Source organism: Rhinolophus sinicus, linkage group LG07 (assembly GCF_036562045.2).
Source record: "Rhinolophus sinicus isolate RSC01 linkage group LG07, ASM3656204v1, whole genome shotgun sequence".
Taxonomy (NCBI): Eukaryota; Metazoa; Chordata; class Mammalia; order Chiroptera; family Rhinolophidae; genus Rhinolophus; species Rhinolophus sinicus.
Window position 1 is genome coordinate 20,010,006 of NC_133757.1, and position 17,425 is coordinate 20,027,430.

The following is a 17,425-nucleotide window of genomic DNA, read 5'->3' on the forward strand; positions in this document are numbered from 1 at the left end:
CAAGCAGATTATCCAGGATCTCTGGGTAGACCCAATATAGTCCATGACTCTTTAGAAGCTGAAGAGGAAGGCAGAAGGGAAAGTTGGAGAGATTTGGACCACTTGAATAATTTAACATTCCTAGCTAGAAGATGGAGGGGGGCACGTGTTAAGGAAATAGGGACCTGAGTTCTAGAACCACAAGGAGCTAAATTATGATAACAACTTCATTAAGCTTGGAAGCAGATTCTTCCTCAGGGTCTCGGGAAAAGCACATACTCCTGCCAACACCTTGACGATGGCCCCTTGAGACTCTGAGCAGAGAATCCAGCCATGCTGTGCCAAACTTAGAACCTACAGAACTGTGAGATAATAAATGGGTGTTGTTTTAAGCCACTCTATGTATGGTAACGTGTTAACACAGCAATAAAGAAAACTAACACAGACACTGTTAAAATGAACAGGCAAACCTCAGACTGGGAGAAAATATTTGTAGCACCATATATCAAACAAAGAACTAGTATCAAGAATGCATAAAGAGCTCCTACAATTACATAATAAAAAAACAAACAACACAATTTTAAACTTGGACCGAAGATCTCAACAGATACTCCACAAAAGAAGATATGTAAATGCCCAATAAAACTATGCAAACATTAGTCATTAAGATTCAAATGAAACACACAGTGAGATATTTTTGCAAACCCATTAGAAGAGCTGCAATTTAGAAGACTAGACATACCAATAGTTGCAGATCATAGCACAAGTGAAATTCTTATATGTTACAAATAGGAAAGCAATAAAACACACCTCTGAAAATGATCTGATAGTTTCTTAAAAAGGTAAACAGACAACAACCATGTGACCCTGCTATTCCATTCTTAAATATTTATGAAACACAACTAAAAAGTTATGTGCACACAAAGACTTGTATACAAATCTTCATGGCAGATTTATTTGTGATAGCCAAAACTGGAAACAAACAAACAAACAAACAAATAACCCACAAATGCCTACTGACAGTTGAATGAATTTCTTTGTTTAAATAATGGCATATCTATACAATGGAATGCTTTCGGCAATAAAAAGGAACAGACTACTGATACATACAACAAAATGGTTTAATCTCAAAAGCATGATGCTAAGTAAAAAAAGTCAGACAAAAATAGTACGTAATTGAAGATTATATAAACAAATCTTTAATGATAGAAGTAGGTCAGTGATCGCCTGGGGGTAGGAAAGATAGATAAACTAGCATGAGGAAAGTTTTAGAGTGATCGAAATACTTATTATTTTAATTGTGAGGATGGTTTCATAGGTGTACACATATGTCAAAACTTATCAGATTGTACACTTTAAACATGTACAGTTATTTACTTCAATCACGTCTCCATAAAGCAGTTTAAACAATTATATGAACCACAAACCACATCTTCCAGCCAGAAAGGCCTGGCCGTCATCCAACAGTTTGAATTCTCGGGTGTCATGATTATCATAAAAGTCAGAAGTACACTCTGAGATAATTAGAATTGTGTCACAGAAAGATCCAGGGTGGGCTACCTATGAAAGGCAGGTGGGAAAAGGGGGAATTTTCCTTCTCTGTCTTAACTCTATTGCTGACTTGAGGAAAATCCGCCCTCTGAACTATTTTGTGATGGTTGACTGCCTTAATCCAACTTGTCATAAACCATTGAATCATTGAGTCAATGAGTCTTCCAGCACTGGGCCTGACAAAGCCACAGGGATTTCTAAGATACAGGACTTACTTCTTAGGATTCTAAAGACTTTATATCTGGGCCCCTGCTGTTATCAGCATTGCTTTGAGCTTGTCAGTGGTGGCCAATGCCATAAGCTGCAGACAAATCTCAGAGACTCCTTTGGTCTAAGATAAAGAAAATCCCCTTAGGAATTTTCTAGCCAGCCCCAGAGTAGCAAGATGACTTTATCACATCCCGGAAAGAAGGAAATTGTTCTAATCACATCTTTCGATCTTTTTTTTTTTTTTAATTCCAGGGCCCACTTAGAGGCCTTCCTGGGGCTAGTTTCCCAGCTCAGGCCTCTCCTGAAGTTATAGCTGATTGCTGAGCAGAAATCCAGAAACTGCCAATGCAGGGGAGAATCTTTCTCCTCCCGACAGGAGCGCCTGTAGCATAGCAATGCAAACCAGCCTCCATCCTTCCTCCAGCATGCGTCAGCCCTGGCACAGAGAACAGCCAGCTGCAGAGGCTTTGACCCTTCCCTTCCTCCACTCACAGCAGTCATTGCCAATTTGGGAAACAAAAGAAGATTTAGCTGCTTCTCTGTCACTGGCAGCCAGATCAGCAGGTACCTCAGATAAGGGTCCTCATAGGACCTCTTTCCTCTTAGCCTCAAGACATCTTCCTGACAATTCTTATGCTCCAGAAAAAGCATTTCATTGCAACTTGAGTAGGACAAATCATTTAATCTCTTAGTACCTCCTTTTACAGTTATCCATTCATTCATTTATTTGATAAATGTATACCTACTATGTGTACAAGTCACTCGTATATTTCTGGTAGGAATCATTAAAATCTAGATCTATTAGAACAATGTGGTTTTTTTTCCTTTATAAACTATCATTTGTGAACCCACTATTAAGTACCAGCTGTATTGCATACATTATTTCCTTTCCTCACAATGCAAGTTAGATATTATACTAAGCACAATTGTTAATTGTTAACAAAGGTTAAACAATTCACCCAAGGCCACCAGCTTAACAACTATCCAATCTGGAATTGGAGCACAGCTTTAGAATTATCTGAAATGCATGTACTTTCCACTCTCAGTAGATTATACAGTCTGTTTGAAGTGATTTTAATATGGTGATGTTTCCTTATTTATAGCACTTCATCAAAACTGTCCACACTACTATCTCTGGCACATTTATAGAGCATTGCAACAGTAGCTGACATCTGGCTGCACAGACCCTTGGTGGATTCCCATAGTCCAGTTTTGGATTTTCAGACTTTAGGTTCAGAATTCAATTTGTCTATCAGAAAGTAATTTGCTAAGTACACAGAATTTGATATATAAATAAGAATTCTAACTTATTATTTATAAGGCTAAGTTGGACCAGAAAACAGAGTGGAATATTGGGCATAATGTCTCATCCAGTCCACAAATATTTATTGTGTATCATGAGGTATGACTAAAAAACACAATGAATGTTTAAATTTAAAAAAAATTATTACAGTAAAAGACATTGCCATTAATCCCCCTCAAAATACCCCCCCTCTCTTCGAACACACTTATCCCACTGTTCTTGCCACTTTCTGAAGCAGTTCTGGAAGTCCTCTTTCATGAGTGTCTTTAGTTGCCTGTTGTGGCTGCCTTGATGTACTGAATCGATTCAAAACATTTACCTTTCATGGTCATTTTGATTTTGGGGAAGAGCCAGAAGTCATATGGTGTCAGATCCTGTGAATAACGATGACAACAGAGCTGGATGAGGACACACCGTAAAGTTTTTATTTGACAGAAATTGATGTACCAGAAGCGATGTATGACACGGAGGCTTTTCATTGTGATCAACAAATATGGTGAATGCTGCTGCCGAGTGCCATCCAACTGAAAAGCAGTGATCTTCAATATGGGAAGCGGTGTGTGACAAGTTTCTACTTGTTTGGTGTAGTCAGTCAGGTGTGAGAGTCAGGTTGACAAAAGGTGTGGCTTAAAGTGTGCCATAAATCAACCTCCATCATGACAATGCTCCATGTCACACATCACTTCTGGTACAACAATTTCTGTCAAATAAACACATTATGCTGTGTCCTCATCCACCTTATTCACCGGATCCGGCCCTGTGTGACCTCTGACTCTTCCCCAAAGTAAAAATGATTCAGGATATTGTGGCAGCCACAACAGCGCAACTAAAGACACTCACGAAGGAGGACTTCCAGAACTGCTTTTAGAAAGAGACAAGAATGATGAGATAAGTGTGTTCAAAGCAAGGGGGAGTATTTAGAGGAGGATTAATGGTAATGTGTTTGTTACTGTAATAATTTTTTACTTAAACATTCACTGTATTGTTTGATCACACCTTGTAGGTGCCAGCAGGGTTCTAGGTGCTGTAGATAAGACAGTAAATATGATTAGGACGGTCCCTGCTCTCATAGCAATGACATTGTCAGTCCTGATGATTTAGATTACTAGTTGGGAGGAAAACAATCACACAAGCTATAAGGTGTTCAGCTTTGACTATGTAGAGTCTGAAGTTTCTATAGGTTAATCAAGAAGACAGTTATATAAACAGTCATGGGGTTGTAAAGTACAACGTAAGTAATATAGTCAGTAATATTACAATAACTATGTATGGTGTCAGGTGGGTACTAACCTTATGAGGGTGATCACTTGTAAGTTACACAAATGTCTAATCACTATGTTGTACACCTGAAACCAAAATAATATTGTACATCAACTTTAATTGAAAAACTTTTAAAAATTAGAGAAAGGTGACATTTCCAGCAGATGCAATGGTGTGCTGAGGCTGGCTCACACCAGCTCTGGAGAGCCAATTGTTAAATTTTCAGTTCTTTTGTGAGCTGGTAGATGTTAACTCGGGAGTTAAAATCAGCCATGATCAGTATATTTATGTCATGGAAATTGGCATATTCAAATCAGAGCCTCTCTTTCCTCTCCCCATGAGAGCCCACTGTGAAAGATTTACTGGCTCACTGTTGGGTAGAGGAGCAGAGGCCCAGATATGTAGACGAGGAGAAAGACTTTGACTCCCTTGGGTTCTACAGCATGTAGTTAAGTTTATGGGGTATTAGCAGGCAGATGGTAGTAAAAGTCTTAGGATAGATACACTAACCTAGGGGAGAGTCATAAAAGCAGATGACTGAGAAAAGAGCTTTTAAAAGTTAAAAAACAAAAACAAAACAAAAAAACAAAAACAAGAGTTAGGCGAGAAGCAAAGGGGGAAAAAAAAAAAAAGCCCCCAAAGAGATTTGAATGCATCAGATTTGAAGTAGCAGGAAGGAGGTTCACAAGGGAAAGTTTAATAGGACATTTCCAGAAGGAAGTGTTCCACTTGGCTGTGTTCATCTTGTTAAATTATTGTCCGAAGATTAGAAAGTGTCCAAGAATTTTGGTGGCTGGGGTGAGGTGAATCGTTCAACTCAGACAAAGCATGTTCAAAGAGTAATGGGAAATGAAGTCAGATGCACAAAGGTGAAAAGTAGGTGGGAACCGAAGTGGAGATAACAAGATACAAAACCTCCAGGACCGGAGGCACTCACCCTCCTGAGATTGATGACACCTAAATCATTGAACTTGGAAGTTCAACCGCTTACCATTTAGGGTAGGTTTTTCTACAGATGGCTAATTTCATTTCCCGCATGTTGAATTCTTCCTAGCGTTCTGCTCAGAAGGTAATCTAAATTTCATGCTTAGGGAGTACCATGAACATATGCTCCAAGAGGGAGTATTTTCTCTGATCATTTTTAACTCATAAAAGATGCAGCAGGCGTGAGGGAGAGGAGGAAAAAGAAAAGAGTATGACACTTACATTGCCTCTCTGGCAGTAACCATCCCATCCTCATCTTAGAGAAGCTGCCTCATCTCTAAGAAACTGAAAGGGATGGTCAAGTTCTGCACCATGCTATCCTGCTATCCAAGTCTCAGCGGATGGGGTGGGGGATGGGAAGCTACTCAGCAGATGGTCATTTCAAAATCTCAACAGAGACAGTGGCTGGCTTGCTCCAAAAGACAAGCTACAATAAACAGATTCTCTATCTCTACAACTTTCCTCTCGGACTCTTTGCTTGAGTCCTTCTTGTTGCAGGAGCATGAACTTGAAGAGCAAGTGAAAATAGGGATGAATATGGGCAGACAGGCAGGCAGGTCGGCAGAGGAAATCAGAGGTGAGAGACCCGATGGTTCCTGTGAGGCAGAGAGAATAAGTTTACCAGTGAGCCTCCTAAGAACTGGAACTTAGAACTGGAAAGTCGGAAACCAAGAACAAAGTCAAACACAAAGGCAATTTACTCAAGATATCAACTCATGATAACAAAACAGTCATAATTAATATAGGCATGGCTTTTATCCAAGATGCTATCTTTTCATGATTACAACTTGATTACCTTCAACAAACATGTATTAAGTTCTTACTCCATACCGAAACACACAGGAAAGAAGGTACAATCTTTACCATCCTCAAATAGCTCTGTCATGTGGGGCGGCCTGCAGGTCTCAGCTCCTGCTCCCCACATAAGAACGCAGGATATGGTGAGGCCAAAAAGGAACACCCACAGAGCCATAAGTAGGGGAGTCATATCACTATATTCTCGCTGGCGGCATCCGCCTCTCTGCAATCCGCTCTTGCTAGCTCAGCCACCATCTTTTTCCTAGCCTCCATTTTCTGCTAGCGTAGCCACAGCAGTTATATTAGTGGCCAATGGCTTACTGGTTACAGCTGACGGCCAACTAGCCACAGCTGATGGTGGCCATTTACTACCTGAGCCAGCACCTTTCTATGTGAGGCCGAGAGCCTGGAAACTGCTTTCTGGGGCTCTGTCCCCACAAGCTCTCAGAGTGGAAAACGGAAAAGAAAAAGCTCTGTGCTAAGACTTCCCCGGAAAAGGCAGAAAACGAATATGGAAAGCAGCAGCTAAAGTCACAATTTGGGGGCAGAGAATTTCTCAATTATTGAAGGGCAGTGGATTTTCTATCAGCAGACGGAGAGCAGCTCAGACTCAAAAAGCTGAGCACAGAGGACTTGCAGCTTATTGTGGTTAGAACCATTGCTTCATCACTTCAGACAATGATATTTCGCCTACTTGACAGGCTGATTGGTTTCTCTCTGCTCCAGAGCCATAGTCTAAACACTACCTCTGGGTTCTACCAAGAGGAATATGTTGATTTGGCTTGGTGAATTCCTATAAAATCAAAGACGTTTTTCTTCACTGACAGCCCCAAATCAAGTCACAAGACTAACACAAGCCAAATGCACCCAGATGAGCACCTGACAAATGAGACTGATTATCTCATGTCATCCTCAATCAGTACTATGAAGTCCCTACTATTATTATTCATATTTTGAGATGAAAACAAAGGAAATTAAGTCTTAGCTTTATGTCACTTGCCAAAGTCACCCGCCAGAGGTGACAGATGAGACCTAGTTCTATTTCCATGATCTTCATTATTACACTATGCAGAAGGCATCGTACAGATGACTTCTTATCCAAATGAACACATACCATTGGCAGTAGTAAGACAATCAATAGTCCAAGTTATACATTCACTGATCGCTCTCAGAGGAGTCATTGCCTTTGGGAAGGACAGCTGTAAAGAGCCACCTGGAAAAGGTGGATTTAATTAAATGAAAGATAATGTTTGAGTGCATATTCAATTTTCAATTTCTTTATAACATCAAGGTGCCAGATTATATCTTCCATACACACACATACAAATATGTGTGTGTGTGTGTGTGTGTGTGTGTGTGTGTATGTGATATATTGAAGAAAAAAAAAAAGACATCCACAGGACTTATAGCAATTGTTATTGGGAATGATGAGCTGATCCTACTTAATTAGCAATAATTGAACGAGGTAATATATGGCAGTGTTTTCTTTGGCAAACAGAGATGGTGGAAACTTGTAATTAGCAAGAAAATCCCTCAAGTTGTGGCTCATGTCCCCTCTCGCCAGGCAAGGGTTCCATGAAAGCAGTGTGCAGTGACAAAAACACTGAGGTAAACCATGAAGCAGTCCTCCAGTGCTGGGAGGGAAGAAGGACAGCCAGTATTCACTTAGTATTGACTGGAGGGAGGAAGAGGAAAAATATGTAAGACTTCCATTCACACACCAGATGTTTCCATTATACAAACACTTTCAAGAAAGCTCAGCTTATGGATGATCATAATTATTGAGTTTGAGGGCTTAGCAACCACGGAAGAAAATTCCACAGAAGAGAGGACTGCCTTCTAAGACCTAGTGCTATGACAGGCCCTGGTGCTCTAGCCTTGGTTATGGTGGTGGGGGTGGGGGTGTCCAGCCTTCTGTGTATCCCACTGGACACACAAGAAACCATTGCCCTCCATCTCCCAGAAGTCCTCAGCTCTGGCTCACTACTGGACACCAGGACTGTAGCACGCAGCTATCTGTGTTTGTGGGTAGTTGGGGAGATGATTTTCCTGCTCCTTGAGATATTACATTGAGAACGACATAACTGTGTCTTACATATCTCCTATCTGTAAGTGCTAAGGATTTAAATCCTAAGGATTGGGATCTTGTTTTGTGATCTGAATACCATGGGATGGTGTCTTAGGTTGGGTTCCTTAGAAGCAGACCATGAGACAGGGATTTGGGCCATGTAATTTACTGAGTGTCCAAGGGAGAAAAAAAGAAGATGTATGAAGTGGGAGAAAGAGTCGAGCAAGGATGCAGTCTCAGGTTAAGTTTGGTTTGGACTTGATCCCCAGGGTCCTCCGGAGCATACATTACACCACAGACTTGCCCCATCAAGGCGTAGGGGTTGGGGTGTTACTTCCAGGAGAAATGGGCAGGAGCAGCTGTGAGACATTAGCAGCCAACACTCACAGATGCTAGTGTTGGGTGTACTGCTGCAAAGAAGTGCAAATCCAAGCATAGGGAGAAGCCAGGAAATTGCCTTCATACTCAGCAATTTGTTGTGGCAGCTCGGAGCCAGTATATTAAATTCATTACAGGACGAGGTCTCTCATATGATACGTACAATTACCTGATAAGATATAGAGGGCAGACATAATTTCTAGTCAGTACAGACTCCTACATCCTAGCAGAGGAAATGTGCCACGAGAGACTGAATTGTTAGTCTAAGTAAGCCAGACAATATGAGAAGAGTTGGAACTAGAAGCTAGGACATCTGACCTCAAGTTCTGTGTCCTTTCTGCTACACCTCTCTGTCTCTTACCTCTCTCAGGGTAAAGCATGAGAAAAGTCCAATGACAACAGCAAGCATGTAGATAGCAGAGCAAACGAATGCTGTAGAAAGCAGGGAAGGGTGAGAAGACTTGAGAAGCCTTGTTGAGGGAGCCACATCTATGCTGGGTCTCTCCCATGTGGTTAGGATTTAGATGAATGGCTGGATGAGCACTTCCCAGGCTCTGCTCAGGTAGTACAGAGACCAGAGTGATTGGGGTACTTCTGGAAAACAGCGTGTGGATCAAGCTGGAGAGAGGCTAGATTTGTACCAGCAATATGGAGCTGCGTGTCTGTATTGGGAAGAGGGTCCTCAGTCACTGTGGCTTGTCTTTCCCTTCACTCATCTCCCACGTGGCTGTTCAAGTACTCACCCTACTCGCTTCTCTGGCTTCAAAATTCGATTTCAGGGTCTAGTTGTATTAACTTCTGAATAAGTGGTCCTAGACAGTGGAGAGCTGCATAAAATTGCCTTCCATCATCAGATGAAGTGGAGTAAAGTCCTTTTGTCTCAATATTCAGTTTCTATGAAGTAATGGTAGGATTTAATAGAATTTAGATGGTTTAGGAGAGGCCCAAGTATTCAAAAATGCCCAACTTTTGTCTCAAACACTCCTCCCCAAGAGGTTTCCAAGAGTCTCAGGGTAAAGGACAAAGGAAAACAAATTGCCACCTTCTTGTTCCTAAGACCCGGGCCATAAACCCTGTTGCAGAATGTTTTGAGAAACCTGACTGATACACGTGACCCAGTGTAGATATTTATGAGGCCTCTTCACCAACCTGGGAGTTCCAATGAAATCAGAGCATGTGATGGCTCTGTCTAGCTCATGAAAATATAGAAAAGTGCAAGAATGCATACAAAAGAAAACTCCCCTTTTTTGCTGAGACTGGCGCACACCATAGCGGCACGGTAATCCCAATCACTAGCAAAGGAAACCCTGTGGATGTCCTGGAATCTGAGCAATGGGATCACTCTCTCTCTCCTCCTTCAAAGAGAAGCAGAGGCAGGGATATCAGTGGGAAGTAACTTGTTAATAGTGGACCAACAGGCTGTGAGATTGAAAGACTTGTATGAATTAACGTATCTAATAATAATAAAGTTAAAAAATATGGACCAGAATAGCATGCTCATAGCATACAACCCAGATTCACTGTAGAGAGTGAATCTGGTACATTTTGATGAAGAAGGAAGAGTTAAGGAAAAGAAATGAATCACGGGACCTGGCAGTGGATGCTGATTGCTAAGGATGATGAACCATTGTGTAATGTTGGTCCCCACACAGATACTCTGCTTATTCCAACCGCTATCCTGTTGCCTGCATCTTTATCTTATTTTTAGGAATGAGTCTATGGAATGGGCTGGAAGGATTCCTCTCCAAAAGATATATCTACCCAGAACCTGTCAGTGTGACAGGTTTCTTACTTGGAAAAGGGATTTTTGCAGATATAACTGAGGATCTTTGGATGAGATCATTCTGAATGAACTGAATAGACCCTAAATTCAATGAGACATCTCTTTATAAGAAAGGAGAGAACACACAGAGAAGTCATATGAAGACAGAGGCAGAGATTGCAGTGATGCCTCTACAAACCAAGGAATGCCAATAATCACCAGCAGCCACCAAAATTTAGGAGAGAGGCAGGGAACAGGGTCATCCTCAGGGCCTCCAGAAAGAACCAGCTCTGCCGACATCTGATTTCGGACTTCTGGCCTGAGAACTGTGAGAACAAATCTCTATTGTTTTAAGCCACCTGGTGTGTGGTAATCTGTCATAGCGATTTAGGGGACTGACACAGCCTGTTAGGGGCTGCTCTTGGAAACCCTCTTGACAATAGTGTGAACAGATGAGTCACCAGGCTGCCCCAGCTCAGGTACCTCCACTGTGAGGGAACAAGTCAGCCAAACAGTGTTATAATCTGCATTGAAACTTGAGAGTTCCATAGTCTCCCCCGGGCCACTGACCCCACGCAGAAGCTTCCGCCCTCAGCTCACAGGCAGCATTGCAGCTCAAATACATCTGATTAAACCCGCCTCAAGCACATCTTGAGGCCCCTGGGAAATATACTCAAATGACAAAGCTGTTCTCCTTTTGGCAAAGGTCTTTATCAAGCAACACAGAATATATTTTCAGTCATTCCTATCTCACAATGAAGAGATAAACCCTATTAGTGTGTGTTCACTGAGAAAGGGAAACACACACAAAAAACAAAAAAGACGCAAAACGCCACGGCTTGGCTTGGTAGCCCCAGGGACTAGCCAGGGCTTTGAGCCTTCATGAATCTTAGCAGTAGCCAGCAAACTGTAATTCAGTCTTTTTAACGCCATGATATATATTTATGTCAGAGACTTTAAGATAAGGAAAAGACTTTTGTGAAAAATGAAACTTCTGATGAATAACTCAGAGGACGCTGAATAATATACAAATATTGCTTTCCCCTCAGTCAGAGAGATTCCAAATCCTGCTGCGTTTGCATCCCTGTCACTGCCATTCTTTTATAAGGAAAACAATTTGGAAGAGGAAAGAAAAGAAACCTTGGCATTTGGGGCAGGAGGAGGGAGGAGTGGTGGGAGAGATGAGGGAGAGGTGGAGAGTGGAAAGGCCGGGAGAAAGAAGGGAGGAAAAAAAACTCAGCATATAATCACTGAAAGTTCCTAAATGATGCAGGGAAATTGGCACATTGTTGATAATAACCATAATAACAAAGTTAATGATAGGCTCTGGGAAGGACCTTGCTTGGTCTCGGATTTGTTATAATGAAAAGGAGCTGTTCAGCTGGCAGGCATGGCTGCATTGAGCAATGTGGCATTTATCCTACAACAGCTCACCAGTCACGTGACGGCCCTGACCACTTGTCTCCTGCACTGTCCCAGCCCTCATTTTGCCTCTGCAAAATTATTGGCATCTTGGCTCTTTTCTGACTTGGCAAAAGAACAGGTGTAAACATTCGTGGGGTGGTGGGGTTGGTTTAGGGGCTCATTTTACTAAACTTGTTTCATTGTTTCCTGTACAAGGGAGGGGAGGCAGTTCTGGGTTGATGGATTGGCTGGAGTAGGGCCCATGTGGCCGAGGGGGCAAGGAGCCTTGGGGAGTCTGAGCCTTCCTACACTTCTGTCTGCAAGGAGCCTTGTGGGGTCTGCCATACAGATGTCTTAGGAAATTGCAGAGGAAGGGTGGAGGCAAAGGGATGGTTCATTTATGCCAAACCTATTATATGTTTTCTATTTATTATTATTTTCTTCATAAGAACAAAAGGGAAAATTGAGGCTTGGGGAGATTAGAGATTTACCCAAAACCACGAAGCAGAAGCTGGCACTGAACCCAGACCTCTAGCTTTTCAAAGGCTAAATCCTTAGGGCAACATCATGCTCCTGCCGCCAAAGGTGGAGGCAATGCTCTAGATGAGTCTGGGGTAGGAAGCGATCCCTTAATTCTGAGAGCTCAGAGTGGGAGAGACCTCATTTGAAGGAAGGAAGGTTGCATGATACAAAGATAAACACGTAAAAACTATAGTCTGTCAATGGAAAAATTGTTTCGAGAGCAGACTATTTTCGAAAGCTGGGAGGGCTAGTTTGAGCCCCACCACTCGATGTCTCTCCACTGGGTGATCTCATCCAGGCCTGTGGCTTCCAGAGTCCCATTCTGAACCTTCAGGCATCACCCTGTTTCAGAGTGTCAGGTAGGTGCTAAGGCTCAGGGAAGACGTTCCTTCAGCTAAGTTCTTCACCTCACAGTGCATGCAGAATTGCCGGCCATGTTCGATAACCACTTGAAACCTTAATTTGTGTTGTTCTGTTCCAATGTTTGTTAACAATGGCAAATTACTTAGGATGGGACGTTGCCAGCAAAATTGTGAAACACAAAAGTGTCTCTACTTTTGTGAAAGGAGTAAGACAAAAGAGTAGCCGAGAGCAACATAAAAGCCATTTCCTTTGCCAAGAATCTTGAGTAATGATTTCCTGCATCGTTAATACTCATTGTGAAGGACCTAAGTAATTATAGTTTCTTTTTCCATTTGTAAAGACCAATAAACCATTCTCTAGCAGATATTATGCTACTACAAGTCTATTTTAAAATTATTATCCATCTTTGACCTATGAATGTTCCTATTTTAACGATGCTTAATAATCAGTACTGCCAAACAATCTCATTATGCTTTTTTGAAGTTTATTAAAAAGGACTCTAGTGAAATACCCGGAAATCCACTAGATCTCGAACACAATTATGGACATTTGATGTGACTTTTACTTTCTTCTTTATTGTTTTAAATTATGAAATGAATATATGCTCATTATATTCATTTATAAAGTTGGAATAGTATTGAAAATACAAACTTTGTCATGGACAGATTAGAAAACCAGCATTTTTCTAAATTCAACTCCTGATGTTTTATTTATTTCATAGTTGTCTTTCTAGCCCATTTTCCACCCTCCCTCCATCCCTATTCATCCTCCAGTTCTGCCACTTCTTCAAAACTCTTATCACTTTGCCAGAGAGAGACGGGAAAAAAAAGATTCTAGATGGAAAAAACTGTGTGAACAAATTCCAATGTTATTAATGCCTAGTGTAAATATACTTTCCTGTTATAATTCTTCCTTAACTCTCACCACCAGCCTAATTACTCCTCTCCACCCTTCTGTTACCTTTCTCAAAATTATCAAAGCACTTTGTTTCCTCAAAAAGTGTGACAGAAAATAGAATGCTTACAAGAATGCTCTTGAAATTATAGTTGCCACCAAGCCAAGGCAGGGCTTACATATTTGTCCCCGGACTTCTAACACCTAACACAGTACCAGGCACTTATGTTCTTAGTTTATGCTCAATAAATAGTGAAAGAATAGTGATTTTACAAGTTACTCGAAAGGTTATTATAGTGAACATTCATCCTTAGTCTAGCATCCATTGTACCTTCATAACCACTCACGTATTGCCTTTGGTGGTGGTGGAGGGATAACTTTTCTCCTCATGCCTCTAGTCTAAGTGGAATAGTAAATTCAAATGCCTCCACTCCCATTTCAAAAGCTAGAGCCACGCTTACAAGTCTATCCCCCACATGGTTTTCCTCACTGCTTAGTTTTCTAAGGCTGTGATAGCAAGTACCACAGATTGGGTGGCTTAAACAACAGAAATGTATTTTGTCACATTGTGGAGACTGGAAGTCAGAAATCAAGGGGTCCGCAAGGTTGGTTTCTGAGGCCTCTCTCCTGATAGATAACCATCTTAACCCAGTGTTTACATGTTCTTCCCTCTGTACCAGTCCGTGTCCTAATTTCTTCTTATGGGAATATCAGTCAAATTGGATTAGTACGAACCCTAACAGCCTCATTTTAACTTAATTACCTTTTTAAAGTCCTCATTCCCAAATTCAGTCAGTCACATTCTGAGGTACAAGAGGTTAGGGCTTCAACATATGCATTTTTAAGGGGACACAGTTTAGCGCATAACACTAGTATCATGCAGTGAGCATGTCATCTAAACTTTCCCAGCTGGGAAATTTATCTGGAATTTTGAATCTTTAGTAAGATAGGGATAGAAGAGATGATTAGAGTTCATTCATTCCAGAGGAGACCTTCTACAGGATGCTATATGCCAGAAAAACATTCCTATGTTTCCTGATTCTCATCCCTCCAAAGCTAGCTTACCTTCTGCCTCTTTCCAAGCTGTGTTCTCCAAACTTGAGTTGAATCCATGTGCTCCTAATACCTTCCCATAGATTCCTTTTTGCTTGAATTAACCAGGATCAGTGTCTATTTTCTTATTAACTGATACTATATATAAAGCATCTAAAGCTACACTCACTGACCTTGACTATGTAGGAGTCCACCACCCCAATGAGAGTCCCTCAGAAGACTCCAAGGCTGATAGGGGCTCTCCATAAACAGCTTTTAGGCTCAAAGAATTAGATTTCCATCCATAGGTCATGGTCTGAAAGGGAAAAAACAATCCAAGGGTAAATGGAACATGGACATATCTCTGACTTTATGCTCCCTCTGAATTTTAAGTTAGGATGACTGTAATATCCTGGCTTGCTTGAGACAGTCCTGTGTCATGCTTGTCTTTCCAGAGTAATTATTAATAGTGTTCCACTCTATGTCCCAGTTTGGATAAAAAATGATACAGTTACCCTACATGACGTGGGTTTTGATCATTGATGTATTCCCAGTATCCAGAACAGAGCCTGACAGAGAGCAGGTTTTCCATAAATATTTTTTGAATGAATGAATGAAAGGGTTCTTGCCCCATTATCAGCTACAGATGCACGTTTAATTATTTATTTTTATTCTCCCTGATGTCACTTGCTGGGTCTAAATCATTAAGCCAAGAGGCTTTGGAAGGATAGCATCTTGTTATGGAGAACGCTTAGAAAGGAGACATGTGTTTGGAGACCTACCATGTTCCTGTTAGCACCCATTCAAGTGGTGGCTGCCTCTTTAAAAGGGATGCATTTCAAGGCAAGGTGTGAAGTCCACCTGTTGTTGGAAAGTCTGCCAAGATCTATCTCCACTGGGCTCAGAGCTCTTTCCCCTCCTACCTGCCCATCCCCACCTATCGCCTGGCTGAGGCTCCAACTTGTTCAGCAGGCAATCAACATTCCACTAATTAGGAGGCACAAGGCAGAGCATTGGATGATTAGCTCGTGATGAGCACATGTTGCCTAGAGTTGTCTTGCTACCATTATAAATAGTTTAGAAATCTTGGGAGCATTCATATTTTCCCCTCACAGAAGAGAACCTGTGAGAGAAATTGACAGGTTGAAATGAGAGTATGTCAAGTGGAGCTTTGTAATTGACAATGATTAACTCTATTTCTCTAGACTCATCTCTTCTCTCTTCTTCCCTTGGTGTCCCTCTCTCAAAATGTCCCTGATGCCAATGGAAAAAGCCCAACAATCCTCTAATTGAACCATAAGATTGTGCAAGGTCAGTGCAAGCAAATCATTCTGGTGCTCCAAGGACCAGGTGTGCTGTTTATGGAGACAATTTTATGCTTCCCAGGTGATTCTTTCTAGAAACCAAGAAAGACAGATTAGTGACAAGAAAAACAATTCTGTCCTGTTTCTCTTACTTCTGCACAGCCTCCTTTCTCTTCCTATCGACCATGCTTGGACACAATGTTAATTGCAGCCTCTTCTTGGAAGACTGATTTTAATAACCCTTTGCAAGGGAGAATAAGCACCAAAAGACCCTACATCATAAGAAGAGGCTTCTGGGAGAGGCTCCAGGGAGGAGAAGTAGGGCTTTCTTGGTGGGGAGAAATCCCTGGGGCCTAGGGATTTCTTCAGCACACAGGACACTTTGGGCACAGATATTTCAGCTGAGCAGGTCTCTGTTCTTCAGGGACCAGACCACATGCTTTCTCAAGAGCAAGTTACAGAAGGCTCCACTTTATCTGGTTCATTTCTAATAGCTGCAAACAGTGCCATTCCCCAGAGACTAAGCCATAATGACAGATGGCATGTGTGCTTGTCATGATCTATTTTCCTCTGTCTTTCCTGGCATTTTGAAAAGAATCTCAATGTTGTGTTCACTCTCTGAAAGAGCTCTCCTTGAACTGTGACCAGAATCGAAGGCAAGAAACCATGTCCTCGATACCTCCAGATATATAAAAGGTATATATAATATAATAATTTTTATCTGATTATTTTTCAATGTGTAAAGATGTAGGAACTCAAGTCAGTGACCCTCAGAGGGGCTTAGAGGGACCCCAAAACCTGGAACTGCAAACATCATCATCAAAGCTTCAAACCAGAAGGGGGGGTCAACAAGAAGCAAGTTATAAATACTGGAGCCTCAAAGCATAAACAAGCAAAGCCGAACTATTCTTGTCCCAGCAGCATGGCTGCCTCCAGAGCATCACTACATTTATCAAGGAGGAGCATGTTTCAGAACCCGAGAGCCTTCAGTCTATTTTTATGAGGCATTTCTGGCAGTCCTGATTAGAAGCGTCCATGTCTTATCTCTTCCATATGGTCCACGGAAAATTAAACCGGTTGTATTTATAAAACAAAATAAAAAAAGGCAATAAAATGGAATCAAGATGTCAAAAGTGGATTTTAACCCAAATTCTCTTCCTCGTGAGGGGGAGCTGAGGGAGATGTCTCCCCAGATAACTCTGAATTATATCCCTGGAAGTACAGCCCTAGGTGAGAGATTAGGCAGATCATTTTTACAACTTGAGACCAGGGAGGTCAGAGGGAAAGGATGCAGCACAACAGAACTAGAGCTTCTCAGAGTCAATTCATCATGTGTCAGGCCCTCATCGTTTTGTGTGTGTTTACCCAAATTATCTCATTTCATCTGGGGTCCATCCCTGTGAGATAGATATCATTGTGGTCAATTTATAGATAGAAAAATTGGATACTGATTATGTCATTTTACCCATCTGGGCCTCAGATAATTAAAAAGTAATGGATACAAGTTTTATTGAGACTTTTAGTCTCTGAATAAATTGAACTCTGGCCAGGCTCTCCTCCCCTCCGCCCTATTTTTTTGTATACAATGTCCCTCTGAATGAACCAATATCTCA